The 14,751-nt window shown below is 38.0% G+C and overlaps 1 long non-coding RNA gene across 2 annotated transcripts; it reads left to right on the top strand.

The window, feature by feature from the left end:
• The first annotated feature begins 244 nt into the window (after positions 1-244).
• On the top strand, positions 245-3,671 carry LOC115929163. Of its 2 annotated transcripts, none has more exons than XR_004066351.1 (4): positions 245-555; positions 1,489-1,636; positions 2,343-2,644; positions 3,530-3,671. It is a non-coding gene; the product is annotated as an uncharacterized LOC115929163 (long non-coding RNA). The 2 variants fall into 2 exon arrangements; XR_004066350.1 differs by having other exon boundaries at positions 1,484-1,636.
• Positions 3,672-14,751: the final 11,080 nt, after the last annotated feature.

Below are 14,751 nucleotides of genomic sequence, written 5' to 3'. Positions count from 1 at the left end.
TACGAGTCTTTCTAAGCCTTTTTGCTGCATGCCCGGTGCATGTTTTTACTGAATGTCTAAATAAATACTACAATACAACACAAGTAAATACCCCCATTGGCCCGAATTCACAAAGCAAGGTTTGAGCTCAGACCAAGGTTTACGTACGTCATATGACGCGTTTTAGACCTTGGTTCAGACCTTGGTCTGAAATGCATTTCACAAAGCCGGTTTGTCCTCAGACCAAGGTTTATGTACGTCATATGACGCGTTTCAGGTTTGAGTTCAGACCTTGGTCTGAAATTACATTTCACAAAGCAAGGTTTGTCCTCAGACCAGGTTTATGTACGTCATCAGACCCGAAATTTACAGACTGCTCAGATAGGAGGTTTGTAATTTCTCAAACCTGGTTTGAGAGCTATCAACCAATCAGGATGCAGCACTGGGTGGAGATAATTTATGCTCGATTGATTTTATCCAAATAATTCACCGCCAAAACAATCTGCGATAGTATCTGGTCAGCCCGATTGTAGTGCAATTGAAATCTCTCAATCTCTCGATCCTTTCCTTAAAATCGTAAGTATAAAACCTGTACATGTAGTCGAATCCATACTCTTCACGTTACTGACATTTCAATATGTGATATGCTTTATAACTTTCCATTTTCCATGAAATGTTCGGTGTTTACATATCCGACGGCCTCTCAATTCCAGAGTTCAGGGACTGAGTCCGAGGGAGCTCGAGTCCAACGCCCAAGGCGGCGGCGGAGCTCGCACCCTCTGACCCTGGGCTGGAGTTGGGCCTAGCCGGGCCTACAGTACAGTAGGCTATATCTGAGTATGTCAGTATGACTGTCATGTTTAATTTCGTCTTGTTGTCAGCAATGCCATGACACATGCCAATTAGAATAGGCCTAGACCTACACTAGTTATTACAAATTCATGATAATGATAATAATACCAGGCTCTAGCCTAGTATAGGCCTGGCAATGATGTCCATCACTTGACTTGTTTCACTGACACTGGTACCTAAATAAATAGAAATTGAAATGGCATCAGCAATGCCAATGTTCCCCAAAATGAATCACACTGACACTCAGGCATAGACCAAAAGCTTCAGTCTCTCTAAAAGACTCTATATCGCCGGTTGTTCACTGAGACTACGCCTGGCTCCATAGGCACTAGACCTAGACTAGATCTAGACCTCCGATTATAGAATGTCAACAAATGTCAGTTTTAATATTATTTTTATTAAAGAAATGACCCATATCACTCAGACAGTTATTTCTGTCTATGACTAGATCTAGATCTAGTCTAGTACTATGAGTCATGACAAGCAAAGCTTAGTTTTATTAAATTTAGATCTGGTTCTGATTGTCTTAATTAACTGGCTTAGTCTCCGGAGAAAGGATCACCCACAAAGTCACAAGCACAAGTAGTCTAATAACATTTCTTTAATTTAAAAACATTGTTTAAACATTTGTTTAATTTTATCTTCACTCTAGTAAAGATGGTAGAAATGCAGCTGATTCAGCATAATGAGCTGGTGTACCTGGAGGAGGAGCTGGAGCAATATATAGCAGCACAACCGGGCAGAGGCCTCTGAGTCTGAGATTGGGAAAACCCGCTTGATGATGAGCCTTTTGTTTTAGATTGAGGTAGGCTACTTTGAACTCAAATTCGAATTCTGTATTGGGAAAGTTGCTGAAAACATGGCCAAACTACTTGATGAATATTGTTAACATAGCTATACAAAAAAAGGGCTTCTGTTGTAAAATCCAACCCTAGTGTCGTTATTAAAATGCAGAAATATTTCAATTCATGTTGACCGCCTAAATTCACTGTTCGTTTGCCCCGCTTCGCTGGTCTGCCTACGACCGTGCAAGCCCCCAATGCAATACACATGTGCATTTACATAAATTTATTCAATTTCTAAGCATTTTCTGTCATATTCGATACATTGATAGATTAGTTATGATATTTATTCTTTTACATGGTACTGTAGGTGATGGAAGCATTAATGTTCATAATTTGTGTGTGGGGCATTTCCCAATACTGTTATTTGGCTTTAATACATGAGGAAATTATTCAGATTATGTGTTGGAAACAGGTTTGTGATTTCTTGTTTTGTGTAAAACTACTTAACTACTTAAACTTATTCTTCAAAAGGTGAAGCCGTGAAAGAGATTAGAAAAGGCATAGACAATTTGTCTTTTACGTTAAATTGATTCACACCACATCTAGAAATCAGGATTTTTTTTTTTTTTAAGTGACAGTGACAGTTGGGGATGTAAAAATATAATAGCATAAACCAGCAAAAAAATGATTTATTTGAATGCTTGTTTTTTTAATTTTTTTAAAAAGGTAATTCGATCTAAAGGATGCACCGTGAGGAGGCGGCATGCCGTGTCATATTCATCTGTTTGCCGAATGGAGAGTAGTGAGGGATGTTTCCGAAGCTGTTGTCAGAAGAAAGGGACAAGTCATGAAGTTTCCTACAAGTTACAACAAGGCAAATAGTGACTACTATTCAGAAGCAGTTTTTCCAGTACTGCAGATTTCCAGGAGTTGCTGTTGATGGGACACATGTTTACATCAGGAGCCCTGGTGGGGCAAGAGCCAGGTAATACTTCAATAGGAAGAACAGGTACTCCATCGATGTTCAGGTGAGAATAAATGAATACATCATGACTGGATCCAGCACGGCTTTCCCTTTAGACCTTTTTTTTGTACCTTGCAAAATTTTCACATTAGATATATACACTCTCCAGTCTTGTGTGTTGTACATCCATGCTAATTCATTGGTGACCAATGCAAGATTTCTAGTGGCCAAATGGATATTAAAGTAATATTCGCGTACAGGTACTCATTTCACTGCCTTTGTACACAGTTAAGAATATCCAATGGATAGTTAAACTTAAAAATCCTAACACTCGTTAATATCTTTTTAACTAAAGGGAAATTTGAAAAATCAAAACTTGTTCCATCCTTCTATTGGCAATACGGATATGACCTCTAGATTTCTGATATTTTGTTGATGGCCATGGCAATTGGGCCACTGTTTTTGCCATTGATCAATGAAAGAAAAAACAACAAAGAGAAACATGTAAATTGATCAATGGCAATTACCACTATATATTTTAAACTATAGAAAAACAAACAGGTTCATTTCCAATAAAAAGATGCGAGAGTGGGTACCCCCTCCCCCCCCCCCCCCCCCCACACACACAAAGCATTTGTTGTTTTAGGCTCGAAATGTTTTGTTAAAAGTGAGATTATTTTTGTTTACATTGTTACAAGATAAACAATGAAAACATGAGTTAAAAATGAAGAAATACTTCATCAGTCAATAAATATAGGGTAATTAGAATTTTCTTCCAATTTTTGTTGTATGAATAGATATTGAAAAGCAATTATCACATATTCAACTGCATTTGCATTAATTACCATAAATAACAAGTGAAATTTATACATTTCACGGCCTATCTGAAGTGTGAAATGAGTGAGTTTTCATAACTAATGAATGCCAACATGTTATTTCATATTGACAGGTTGTCTGTGATTATGCTGGGAAAATAACTAGTATCGTTGCAAGGTGGCCTGGACTGGTAGCAGCCACGATGCCAGGATCTTTTCTGAGTGTGCACTGAATTGGCAGCTTGATGCTAGGGCATATGAATAACAGTTGATTCTTAGAGATAGACACCGTAGGTAGTATAGGTACTGTAGATTATTTCTTTATATGAAAACATTTGTTTATTCTTTTTCTTAATCAATCTTGTTTCCTTTTTTGTATTTGGCCAACATGTGACATGTTAGGAATATTCATTTGGTAATATAGTAACAACTCGCATTAAGTAATTAATTCAAACGAGCTCATGTGCTTTTAAATTTCAGTTCACAAATCACAATTAATGTTTTTGATATCTGGATGCAACTTGATTAGTTTGTTGTCAAGTGGAACCTCATAGTTTTTGTATTAGTGACACAGGATTGAATAATTCCTGATTATGTGTATAATACATTGTATCCTTTCTATAGTATTACCCCCCCCCTACCCCCCTCCAAGAAAAAAAATGAACAAGTCGAAATTAAGAATATTGTTTATGATTTTGTTTATTTTGTCCATTCAATTTTGCAGGTATCCATGCCTTCTCTGCCTCATCAGAAGCCATTTCTTCATTCAGAGGGTCGACCACAGATGTGCTTTAAAGGCCATCTGTACTGGTTCAGCCAAAGAGGATTAGACAACCCAGCAAGGTCACTGACGGGAGGCTATCTCATCAATTCAGTTCTCAATTAAAATAAGAAAAAGAGGATCATGGGGGATTAACAGGCACAGATTGGGGAAGTTTTCTATAAAGAGGGAGCAAGTAGCTAGAAGTAGTACAGTGGGGCTTTAACACTTCACACACAAAAAAGGGAGATGTGTGATTGAGCGCATATTTATTAAATGCAAGGATGAGGACGTTCCATGCCTCATCAATACTAAGAGTATTTCAAAATACGGCCCCTCCCTGGTGTTCCCACAATACTTCGTAGTTATGCAGCATTACATCAAGAACCTGTGTGTTGAACCGTTGATTATTTATGAATATTTTTGAAGTTATGTTTAGTTGATAAGTATTTGTTGTCACTCTGACGGTATTTGTAATTAAGTGTTCTCTGTAGATTAAATGCACCCGATTTAACTATAATTAGCATTGTACTGCTGAGTTGAGGGGTGGGTCAATATAAATTATTTGGTTGGCAGCTAGGGGAGAGTATTCGAACAAATATTATTTACTGTACTAAGCGAAGTCAGAATTAAAGAACTTTTATGTGCAAATTTGAATTTTCGTCACCCATTTTGTTGTATTTCTGATTTTCTTTCTGCTAACAGCGCTACAGTGAGACTTTTAATTGGCCTTCCAGAGCCTCTCTTAACCTCTAGTGGGCTATATTTCATATAAGCATGCTACAAAATTTACAAATGTGAACTGCATTGTTTGAACAAACGGTAGATTACTATTGTGTTGTATGCTCAATTATTTATGTAAAACATAAAAATACGAATACCATATTCTTGCTTTCATATATTTACAAAGATAACTGAAATAGATATGTGTCAGATTATCTCTCTCTCTCTCTTTCTCCCTTTTTTTTTTGGGGGGGGGGGGTGCAGATGTGTGTGTTTGCAGTTTGCATGGTTTTGCATTATGTGTTTCATTGCAAAAAAGTAGAAGAAGAGAGAGAGAGAGAGAGGGGACAAAGAAAAAAATTAATAGAGAGAGAAAGGGAGGGAGAGAGAGAGAGAGGGGGGGGGGAAAGAAAAAGAATTAATAGAGAGAGAAAAGGAGAGAGAGAGAACAAAAATGGGTATAGAAAGAGAGAGGAGGGACGGGGACAGAGAAAGAGACAGGGAGGGAGAGAGAGAAAGATGAATAGAGAGAGAGGGGGGAGAAAGAAAAAGAATTAATAGAGAAAGATAGGGAGAGAGAACAAAAATGGGTAGAAAGAGAGAGGGACGGGGACAGAGAAAGAGACAGGGAGAGAGAAAGAAAAGATGGCCATAGAGGAATTTTTTAAAAATTAATATTATATGGAAACAAATCATTTACCAGTTACAATTTTGATGTGAAAAAATAGCCAGTTGGGGAAACAAACGGGGAACTAGTTAAAATAATAATTGATTGACCATTCTAACAAAAGAACTATATAGATCTATGAAGTAATATATTAATCACAATAAAAACTTAAGTCATATTAAATCATTATTATTATTATTATTATTAGGTGATTTTATTGATAAGAATTTGTAACCCCCAAAACAATAATACTCTTACAGTTAATTTAAAAGAGCCCTTGACAACCTTAGATGTATTTATCTAACGAAGGTTTTCAGGTGTCGATGTCAATTTGTTCTGGGTCAGATTGAGTGCTTCACCAGCACCACACAAATGTGAGTACGTGGGGCACTTTCTGCATCGGCGCGCCAGTTTGGTTCGATTAATTCATGAAAATGCGATTCAAAAGTTAATTTCAGAGATGTTCTAACCATCATCTTTTCAAGATTGCTCATTAAGATGTCCGGATCGTACTAAGAATGCTTAGTTTAACAGTTTTTTCAATTCTTAACATTTAAACCCTAGCCCATAAAAATTATGTTAGAAACCCTATGGCTGAGACTAGTTTTACAAACCTTGGTCCGAGGTTTGGGAATTACAGACCAAGGTTTATACAAACCTTCCTTTGTGGAATGGGTTTGAAAATAAACCAGGTTTGAGCTCAGACCGAGGTTTGTACAAACCTTGGTCTGATCAAACCGGCTTTGTCCTCAGACCTCCGTTGTGAATTCGGGCCATTAGTTTGGGTTAGGAATTGACAATGCTAGATCATGGACCTGGAACATGAAACCTAGCCACTGGCGTACTGATGGGGGGGGGGGGGGGGGGGGGGGGGGGGGGGGGGGCTTGAGGCAGTTGCCCCAAAATATTTTTTTTTTTTTTTGGCCCTTCTAATTCAATACCAGTACAAATGTTGCTGAAATGACATGATTTTCGTTTTTTTTTCCCCCCTCACTTTTTGTAATTATACTCTTTTAAAGCGTTTGATGGAAAATGACAAATTCCCAAATTTATAGCCAGGCAAAAAAACCTTAAGTGCCCCTTTCTACATAGGAAATTTCCATCTCTTACTTCAGATAAGCGCCTTAAAAAAATTCAAATAGGTGCCCGTTTCACATTCTTATAAGTGCCTCTTTACCTCTGATAATTGTCCTATTCAAATCTGAGAGGTGCCCATTTTACTTTAACAAGTGCCCTTTTTTCTTTTGTAATAAGTGCCCCTTTATATCTTTGATAAGTGACCCGTTTCTTTCTAATACGTAATTATAAAATTAATAATAAAAACTGTGCTTATAAAGCGTTATTTACCACTGAAGTCTCTAAGCGCTATAACAAACAAAATACAATGATAAACAATTACATATTTAAAAAAAAAAGAAAAATGCCCCATTTATTAAATAAGAGCCACCTCCGTCTCACAATGCCCCTACTCACATCTCTAATGATTACCACAGGTGCCCCTTTTTCCTGCGACAGGTGCCAATTTTCCATTGTAATAAGTGCCCCTTTCTCATCTCACCACAAGTGCCCCTATTCATCTCAGGTAAGTGTCCCTTTTCAGGTACAAGAAGTGCCCCTTACCACCTCTGATAAGTACCCCTTCATCTCTTATAATGACCTCTTTTCCAAATCTGAGAGGTGTTCCTTATATTTTGACAAATGCTTCTTTTTATTATCATAAGTGCCCCTTTTCCTCTCCAGTGAGTGCCTTTATTCAAATTTGAGAGATGCCCCCTTATCTTTGTAATAAGTGCCCCTTTTCATTTCTGATAAGTGCCCCTGTTATTTTGACAAGTGCCATTTATCCTTCTTAATCAGTGACATTTTCCTTCTGATAATTGCCCCTTTTTCCTTTCAATATAAAATGTGCTCTCATAACTTAAAGCAACTAAGAGCAGTTTTTGATTAATTTCGCATACGGCTCGCTCGCTACGGCCGCTCGCATTTGAGGTTGATATAACTATGTTTCTTATTAAATATTTTTCAGTCTTTCAAAATTAGATCGTGCTTAAAATCCCATGTTTTCCCCTCTTTATAAGATGTAGCTTTTCGCACTGCGACCTCATAAATCTTTAAAATGTTGATCATATTGCTCCGATTGTCTCATTTTCGCTCGCGTGAACACTGCCAGCACAAACCACTGACCTCTACCTCCTGGACGGATCATCGCCCATTCCCATTCACTATACGTTACGAATGCGTGAGTAGTGAACTAAAAGACGTGATATGTAAGGAAATCACAAAGGTACTATTGTCAGGCCCTGTAATTGATCAGATTGTTGACTCTGTATATGAAACTGTGTGTAAGAGACTCGAAGAAAAAATCTCACAAAATGTGCATGATGGACTGCTACTTGAACTTGAAAGCAAAAAAAGAGAGGTGAGAGACGTGAAAGTCAAAATGGAGAAACTCGAACAATGCCCGGCAGGGAAAAGACAGCAATCGAATCCCTTGAACAATATACAAGACGCAACTCGTTGCGGATATACGGAATACCAGAATCTCAAAACGAAAATACTGATAAAATTGCCCTCAACACACGCGCAAACGCACACACTCACACACACACACACACACACACACACACATACACACATGTTCGTTGATATTCGATATTTGATATGTGTGGCATGATTAATTTTGTTAGGTATGTTATTTGGATCTGCAAAGACCGAATTAATACCCAAATCCCAATTGTTTTATTCAAACATCACACAAGCAACTTTGGCGCAAATCGATGTTTGCACTCTCGCAAACAGTGCCTCCTGTTCATCCAAGCGTGAACACATACCTCACAAAAATGATACCAAATGATTTGGGATAAAACACTCTTTCATATTAAGATGTATAATCATTTACTGTTAATTGATGATTTTTAAAATAATTTACAATTTTCTAGGTGTAAACTTTTTTTTGACTCACACTGTATAGTACTTTTTCAGAGCAACCTTAAAATAGTTGAAATATTTCTGGTCACGTGGCATAGTAGTATAGTGTTAATGACTGCTTTGAGAGAAATAGTTGTTTTTATACGCTCAAGGGAAGGTTAGAATTGTGCTATTGCCCGAGGCGTGCCGAGGGCAATAGCCCAATTGTAACCTTCCCGAGAGCGTATAAAAACAACTATTTCTCGAATATTAAAGGAGTCATTAAAACTTTTATATGCCGAAAACAAAAGAGTCAACTAATGACACCACCTTGGCCTTTCTCTCGTTTATCTGCACGGTTGTTTTTTATGAGTGTATCTTTGAGAGTAGACTAGATCTAGATTCTAGTCTAAGCAAGATATTTTTACAATTTTGGGGGTGGGCCAGCCCTGTGGGGAAATAGGAGAAGAACCTGCCTCTTCATATGACACCTCACTTATTGAGTATCACCTTCAGGATCACAACAGATAAAGGTTTGAATCTCGAATTGAAAAAAAAATATTGACTTTTTTTGCATGGTCGCGCAATGCACGTAGACTGCATAGAGACTGCATTGCGTACAATCTCTATGGGAATAATTTTAGTACACAACATCGGGTGCGCGATCAGACACCCTGACTACTAGTAGACTACTAGATCTATTTTCGTCTACGTCTATGCTGGTACTCATTTTCAGCAACTAAACGAACATGTTTATGGATAATTTCACGTACCCTTTTTGTTGTTCTTGCTGTCAGCGAGTCTTGCATTTGATAAGTTGAAATCTTGGGAGATTTTCTTTAGCCATTTTTGTCTTGTTTGGAATTGTCTTGTCTTGTAAGAAAATACCGACCAATTCTTCGCACACGTACGGTATCCTCGATCGCTCAAACCATTTTTTAACATGTAAACCTATGGGTAACCATGGAGACTGAACTATTTTCCCGGTAACCATGGTTACTGGGATTTTAGAACTAATTTAACCATGGTTACTGGGAATTTTACAGAAATAGTTAAAGTTTATGAATGCAATTTCGACCAATCAGATGGCTGGATTTCTTAAGTGAGGTATATAATAGTAGTTATAATAGCAGCAGTATCATAATAATCATTATTATTATCTTTAATATAGATATCATCATCGGTGTTGTTACTATGATAGTTATTATCGTTATTATTGTTTACACCTAGAAAATTGCTAATTATTTTATAAATCATCTATGCGCAGTAAATTATTATACATCTTATGAAAGAGTGTTCGATCCCGAATCATTTAGTATCATTTTTGTGTGGTATGTGTTTACGTTTGGATGAACAGGAGACATTGTTTGCGAGGGCGCAAAAATCGACTTGCGCCAAAGTTGCTTTATTTTTTTATATTTTTTTAATTTTTATTTCCAGGCAAGATGATAACATACAAAACATCACAAGGTTAACACATGAAAGAACATACTGTAAACATAATGATATTTAGCACCAGCCAATGCCTGAGGATCACCTAAAGAATTTAAAAAATCTGTCTAGAGGCTCTCCACATTGGCTGGTGCATACATAAAACAAAATATAAAGATAAGGTCAACATAATTTATAAATGAATGTGTAACTAAAACTAACGGTAATATACATGTAGATCAAAATACTGTTAGGATTATTTTAAAGAAGGATTGAAAAAAGAGCTGTTCAAACTATGCATGTATGATAAATGCAGAAAATTGTTTGTTTATACAGTCATGTGGATACGGTAATATTGGAAGTTAGCAAAACTGTATAACATTATGCATTTGATTTGATTTGAAGTTATCCAAATTATGGAAAATTATTATTGATATGATTGGAAGTTATCAAAATTGGGGAACATTATTATTGATTCATAGACAAATTTAAAATACATAGTATTCAAAGTAAGAAGGATGTGATAGAACACATTGATAGAGGAAGTACATTAAATAAGAACTTAATAATAACAACATTTGCATTAAGAAATCAATAAAACATATCAAAATGCAGAAAACTGTCTGTTTATACAGTCATAGGCGCCGGAAGTGGGGAGGCAGGGGGGGGGGGGGAAGTTGCCCCCCAACCAACCAAAAAAGTGGGGGGAAAAACGCATTTTTGCCCCCCCCCCAACAAAAAAAAAAAAAAAAAAAAAAAACGCCCCCCCCCCCTCCAAACAAAAAAAACAGTAGAGAGGTAAAGATGGTTTGTATTTTTAACCCAAAAAACTTAACAATAATAAAAACCTGAATTAAATTACAAATAAAATTCCATTCAAAGAAAAGGAAAGTTAACAGGAATTAAATTTGCTAAACATTGCGCATGCCACCTATATTTATCAATGGAGGTTTTCTATAATAGCGATACGCGCATATCGTGGACATATCGTGAGAGAATGGGAAAGCGTGTCTGTTTTTTCTAACAGGGGTGAGAAGACATGAGCCCCTGAACGCTGCACAGTGGGCCAGGGAGGAACCAAAGTGCGCCAAAACTAAGTTTGGGTGATTTATTTTTTTCAATTTTTTTCTTGCCCAGTTGAAAGGGAATACTTAGAGGAATACCTCAGTGAAATATTTAATTCCGGTATGCACAATAAGGGTATAAATTTACTACTTCAAACAGCAAAATCCTACATATCCACAGTTTTAGTGCAAAAGTGACTTATTTTATAAATCTTTCAATTCAACATGAAGTTTATAAGTTATTGATTTGAAATTGCTCTCACATATTCCTGATAGTTCATTTCGTTGAATGAATGGGTTAAAATTAATAGAAACACAATCTTCATGATATATTATAGGGTAATTCACTGAAAAATGGACTAATTATCCATGTTTTTTATAAATCCAGAATAAATGTTTAGATCTCCGCGGTGTACCGCTTAAATTTTAATACCACCATTTTCTCTGATGTCTAAGCTTCAAGTTGATACCACATTTGGCTGCCCGATCTTGCCCGTTGTTATGTTAGAGCCGATTTCCCTTGCCACATTGCCCCGAAAATGTGGGTTTTTGGGGTCCGCGGCTGAATCGTGAAGGATTCGTGGTCATAAATCACGGCGCGAGGGGGCGCGTGACACTAATTGTTCTGACACCGCGGACCAAAATAAACACATTTTACCATGTTTCGGGGCAATGTTGCAAGGAAAACGGCTCTAAAATAATAACGGGCAGAATCGGGCAGCCAAATCTGGTATCAACTTAAAGCTTAGACATCAGAGAAAATGTTGGTAATAAAATTTTAACGAAAATCCCTGGAAATCCAAACATTTCCTCTGGATTTATAAAAATAAATCCCCAAACATGAGTTTTGGCGCACTTTCGTTCCTCCCTGGCCCACTGTGCGCTGGCGTACTGATGGGGGGGGGGGGGGGGGTTTTCTCATTCGATACCAGTGATTTACAAATGTTGCTGAAATGACATGATTTTCCGGTATTTTAGTCATTTTAGTATATTTAGTCATACCTTTTGATGCGTTTGTTGAAAAATTCGAAATTCCCAAATTTACAGTCGGGCGAAATATATGCTTATTTAGAAGCCATTATGTCATGTCTGCAAAACGGCTAGGCTCGGGGGCTCGAGCCCCCCTCACTTTTTGAAAAAGTATGTTACAGAGAAAAAGAAAGTAAGAGAGAGAGAAAAAATACGTGACCTGCCAATGTCACAAATGAGGTATCAAAATATGCATCTGACCGTAATTAAATACCTAAAACCCCAGAGCTTCCGGGGGCTGCGCCCCAGGACCCAACCAAAGGCCCTAAGGCGGTCCCCTGGATGCTCATCTGACCCCAATTAAATACCTAAAACCCCAGAGCTTCCGGGGGCTCTGCCCCCTAGACCCCACCAAGGGCCCTAAGGCGGTCCCTGGATGCTCATCTGACCGTAGTTAAAAAATTAAAACCTCTGAGCTTCCGGGGGCCCTCCCCCCGGACCACATCAATGGCCTTAAAGAGGGCCCCTGGATGCTCATCTAACCGTAATTAAATAACTAAAACCGCTGAGCTTCCGGGGGCTCTGCTCCCTGGACTCTCCGCCAATTAGTGACCTGCTAGTGTCACAAATAAGGTATCTAATATGCTTATCTGACCGTAATTTAATGTCTAAAAACCCTGATCTTCCAGGGGCTCAGCCCTTTGAACCCCTGTTGAGGCTCAGGCCCTGGAACCCCACCCCAATTTACGCTCTACCTGATCGTTAATACTCTACTTTGAAAAACGTTCCGCGGGGCCTGCATGTAACGTGTAAGAGTGGTGGTGATGCAGATTTTTCTCCTGCCCCCCCCCCACTTTCAAACGTTTTTGCTCATTACGTCACTGCCCCTGGAAGGTGAGCCCCCTGGAATGTTTGCCCCCCCCCCCCCCATCCCAAACTGCTTCCGGCGCGCCTGTATACAGTCATAGTGAGAAGGATGTGATAGGACACATTGATAGAGAAAGTACATTAAGTAAGAACTTAATAATAACAACATACGCATTAAGAAATCAATAATACATATAAAAATGCAGAAAACTGTCTGTTTATACAGTCATATGGATACGGTAATGTTGGAAGTTAGCGAAACTGTATAACATTATTATTAATTTGATTTAATTTGAAGTTATCAAAATTGTGGATCATTATTATTGATACATTGTATCAATGCTTTGTGATGTTTAAATAACACAATTGGGATTTGGGTATTAATTTGGTCATTGCACATCCAAATAACATCCCTAACAGAATTAATCATGCCACACATATCAAATAAATAATATCAAATATCAACGAACATGTGTGCGCGCGCGTGTGTGTGTGTGTGACTTTGCTTCTGCAAAGAGCATATGCAATGCATCTCATTTGATACATTCAATTCATTCTCTCACTTAAATCCCAACATAACACATACTGTAGGCATCACTTTGGCGCAAGTCGATTTTTGCACTCTTGCAAACAATGCCTCCTGTTCATCCAAGCATGAACACATACCACACAAAATGATACCAAATGATTTGGGATAAAACGCTCTTTCATTAGATGTATAATAATTTACTGTTCATAGATGATTTTTGTTTTTTAATGATTAGCAATTTTCTAGGTGTAAACTTTTTGTTTGACTCACACGGTATATTATTACCCCTGTCATCGGATTCAGGCTTACCTGCATACAATGTATGCACATTCTCCACTCCCTGCGGAGCATTCCAGCCAGGCGTCATTTTTACAAGCGCACACTTGCTAATCTAAGCACAGTAGCTTTTTGCATCCTACCGGGTACCCATTTAACACCTGGGTGGAGAGTGGCAAATGTAGATCAATGACTTGCCAAAGGACATAAGTGCCGCGGCCATTCACGTACTACATTTTATATCTAAGTTCTCTCCACAGGAAAGTGTTTGCCTGATGCTTTGCCCATAACTTACAGAGATCATGGTACATTAATTTATAACAGACAGCCATAATAATGACAATGAATAAGAGAGAGAGAGAGAGAGAGGGGAGGGGGGGGGGCAGAAAGAAAGAGACACTCGTCGTTATCGATGTACCAGACCGTGGGAAAGAAAGGTTACAAAAAACATTCCCGAAGAGATTTGGGAACATGATCCAATATAGGGAAAATATACACAACCCTGTGATTATGATCAATGGTCAATGGTGTAACTACAGAGGCGCAAGTGAGTTACATGCCCCCGCCCCATTCCCAATCAAGTGGTGAAAAAAGTAAAGGAAATCGAGAGAAAAGCTAGAAAAGCGAAGAGGAAATCACAAAAAGGACGAGAAAAGAAGACGCCTGGACCACATCCTATCCTATCCATAATCAGTTAGCTTTTTTGTTAATTGATGTTAAATTGTGTATGTGCCCCTTTCTCCGTAAAGTGCCCTTATTAGGTAGTGCACCCGCTGCCGCCTCTTGGTGCGTCTCACACTCCGGAAGTCGTCATTCGATCATACGATCGAACTCAAAGCGAACGGACACTGTTGAATGAAAGCTGCCTCTAGACTTACCCTTTAAATAAAGGAAAGGAATTAATTGATAACCGTTGTTCATGAAAGGTAAGAGGTTGGATATTTTCACCATTTTATTATTTTCAATACCCATTTTCTTTTCTTGATCCTTTCACTGCATGGTCTCTATATTATGAACTAAAGTATTGCATCATGATTATATGCATACAGGTTTCTCTACACATTGCTATAATACGAGTATGTAGAACTTGTCAAAGAAATTTCTCAACGAAATAGATACAAGTTTGACGTAAATATTACAAAAACTCATGTGATATGGATTGG

This window comes from Strongylocentrotus purpuratus, unplaced genomic scaffold, assembly GCF_000002235.5.
Source record: "Strongylocentrotus purpuratus isolate Spur 01 unplaced genomic scaffold, Spur_5.0 spur5_scaffold_4, whole genome shotgun sequence".
NCBI lineage: Eukaryota > Metazoa > Echinodermata > Echinoidea > Camarodonta > Strongylocentrotidae > Strongylocentrotus > Strongylocentrotus purpuratus.
The sequence above is the reverse complement of the archived record's forward strand: the minus strand, read 5'-3'. Positions and strand labels throughout refer to the sequence as shown.